Raw genomic sequence first — 3294 nt, forward strand, 5'->3', positions numbered from 1 at the left:
GTATTTTCTTTTACCACAGTCCAGTCACCACTGACCTCAGGGTTGTCTGATCGCCCCTCAGGATATGCCAGCCCCTTGGCATTCCTGGAACAAGTCCACTGGGATTTATGTATTCTTAGCTAGTCCCAACTCAGTATCCACTTCCTCTAGGAAGCCTCTCAAACCAGCCCCTCAGCTAGACCAACACAGTACTGAGCCCCTGATCTCCCCATAAGTTTTTCAAAAGCACCAAGATGGCTCACACACCTATACCTTTGCACATTTTGATGCCTCTGGTGCCAATCACATTTCTTTATAGCAACACGAAACAATCTCAGGAAACTAAACAATGAAATCCCTTCTCCATGTGTGTTTTGCAAGATTTATCATAAATTCAATTTGAATAGGTGTTTTGCAGTGTTTATTTTAGCCAAAATAAAACCCTGGGAAAATGCTGACTTGGAGAAGGTCTCAAGAAATTTAAAAACAAAAGGAAATTTTTTAAAAAGAAAAACACATCAGAAGAAATGATTAGGAGTCACCTGTGAAGATGGCACAGCTACATGATCACCATCATGCTTTAGAGAAAATAATAAATGAACAAATATATCAAAATAAAGAAATATGAGTCATATAGACATTTTAAATGACATGAAAAACGCTTAGTTTTTAAAATTTCATTTCTTGGGTTTAGTTTTTAAAATCAAACCTTTAAGCGTTCTTAAGTGAAATGACATCAGCAAGATGACTTCAGATATTCCCACCACCCGCGAGCACACTGAATAAACACGATAAATTCCCTCTAGGAGAAATCTAGGACCCGAGTCTCTCCACTGTATCTGTAGCTCTCAAACTGCTGACAGGCGCAGGGCGCCGCCTGTGGGGGTCAAAGCGAAGGAGGTGTAGAATCTCTAAGTAAAGCCCTTGAGAAGGATGATCACGGGCCTCAAGTCTCACTCAGGAGCCGCTGAGCGAGATGGAGTCTTCCAAACGACACCGAGGCGGGCTCCCTCACTCCATCCCGGCTGTTTTCTTGCTCTGTTCCAGGAAAGCTGTCCCTGTCACACATTCCAGTCTACAAGGCTGATGTTGAAGAAACGGCAGAGTCTCCTTCTGCGGAGCCGGAAGCCCGTCCCTTCGGGAAATGATCCTTTCCGGTGTCTCCCTGGGCTGTGCGCTGGCGGAAGCACAAGGGAACGGGCTTGGGGGCACCCTAGTGCCCGCGTTCAGGCGCCCACACGCTGCGTCTGTTGAGTTCTCCAGGGCAACGGCCAAGCGGCACTGCCGGGACAGCCCTTAAGAGGAAATTACGTTCCAGAGGTCCGATAGAGGTCGAGTTTTGCTTCCTAAAAGAACTGTTGAAATTGCCGTGGCTATCGAGGGGCACAGAAGACCCCTTCCCTGGCCGTCCTGCCTGTTTCGCCCTGGGCAAGCTGCTTCACAATTCAGAGAAGTGAGGACCGAGAGTTATCGTGAAAACAGAAACAACTTTACCTTGGGAATAGCACTGGTACACGTTACTTTAATTTGGTTTTACAAAGTTGTGGTTCCAGAAGGTGACGAGGACCTTTAGTACCAGTTACTTGGGATGCTGAGGTGGGAGAATCGCTAGAGTCCAAGAGTTGGAGGACAGCCTGGACTATTTAGCGAGACTCCCATCTCAAAATACATGAATCAAAAAAAGAAAGAAATTGTAGTACGCAAGACTTGGGAAGTGGTCAAAAACGCAGGCTTTCTGAACCCACTACTAACTCAAAAACTCTGGGTATGGGGCCGTGAGTTCCAGCTCCTACTCTATCCTCTTCACTAGTCCACTGCAAGCAGTTGTCCTGTCTTTGGTCCGGAAGAGCTGAACAAGTAAACCCAGTCTTATCAGTCGTTACTTAAATTCACCATTTTTTCCTGTAATAGCCAGAATGAAGTCAAACTGTTTGCCAGTGCCTCCACGATTTTCTCCTGGCCTCTCATCTTCTGCATTCTCTGCCTCCTCCATTTTCCAACCAGATCCCTTTGTTTCTCTGAAATTTCCTCCCAGGGGAATTTTACCAGAGACTCTTCTAGTATCTTCGGTTTTCAGCTTCCTTTTTTGTCCTCTGTTCTCAAATGTAGCAACTGGATGCTTTTGTGAAACATGGTCTTCCAGCTCACTTTAACCCACAAAATACAATTAATTTTCACTGCTCTAGTGCTGATTAGTTTCCACCACCCTGAAGTCCAGGACTCACCTGAAATTCTGTCTTCCTAGAAGGCCAGTTCCTTGGAATTTCCCTTCTTTCAATGATACTATCAATAAATCTGTAATATGCCCAAACTGGTTTCCACAGCCTTTCTTTAATTTGCCAAAGGTGGTTACCTAGAGAACCCTAAGGATTATTAGCTTTCCTCATTAGGCCATCACCATGGGAATTTGTTGACCTGTACTGTGATGTTTTAGGCCAACAATCAGTGATAACTGAAAAGAGAATAATAATGATAACAGGAATGCATTTGATAGTAAGTACAAAAATCTCCGTACAGTGGGGATAGGTTCCAAGAACTCCAGTAGATGTGTCACTAATTTTTACACCAAACTGGGTTCTTTTTCCTGCTTGAAACTGTAGAACCAATAATAAGATGGAGCACTGATTGATGAGTGAAGGACGTTTATTCTTGGCCAATAGGAGAAGCAAGGGAGAAAGGCTCACACTTCAGTTTCTACCTATTGCAGAGCAGAAAGAATAAGAAATAGGTAGAAGGGGAAAATAAATGAAGGCCAAGGAAGCGAAACATTTAAGTTCTGCTTATATTTCCAGGCCTGTCATTCCCTAAGCTAGTCTCTTTCCCAGGTCTGTTACTACCAACTTTATGGAAAATCTAAAATCTACCTATGTACTGTACTAACTCCCAAATGAATAGATTGAGAGATATTGAAAAACCTATAATTTAGAGTGTAAGGATTTCCAGTGTGGGGATTCTGGCTATGGAAATGTACAAGGCACTACTTTATATTCAGAGATACAAAAAATTGTGCCCTGTATGTGTAATGAGAATTGTAATGCAAAATAAAATATTTTTAAAAATGTACAAGGCAGCATTCCTCTGGTGAGCAAACTCCCAGAGGGTAACAAGGTGCTCTGTTTTCCACAGTTGGAATATTCTACAGTTTCTCCATGGAACTAATAAGATGACTAATTCATGCTCAATGCTTAGCTGCTATGGTAATGTCCTTCATGAGGAAGCTTTGTGCTAGAATCTTATCAGCCTCGACCTTAATCTCAAATACTCAGCTTCTGGGAATAAAAAAAAAAAAAAAAAAAAAAAAAAAAAAAAAAAAAA

At 42.7% G+C, this 3294-nt stretch overlaps 1 long non-coding RNA gene across 1 annotated transcript in view; it reads right to left on the minus strand.

The window, feature by feature from the left end:
• Positions 1-383: 383 nt before the first annotated feature.
• Positions 384-3294, minus strand: part of LOC125612790 — a 6284-nt gene continuing 3373 nt past the window's right edge. The window contains exon 2 of the long non-coding RNA XR_007343260.1: positions 384-2677. This is a non-coding gene — a long non-coding RNA (uncharacterized LOC125612790). The remainder of the gene's footprint in view (positions 2678-3294) is intronic.

This window comes from Marmota marmota, unplaced genomic scaffold (assembly GCF_001458135.2).
Source record: "Marmota marmota marmota unplaced genomic scaffold, marMar, whole genome shotgun sequence".
Lineage (NCBI taxonomy): Eukaryota > Metazoa > Chordata > Mammalia > Rodentia > Sciuridae > Marmota > Marmota marmota.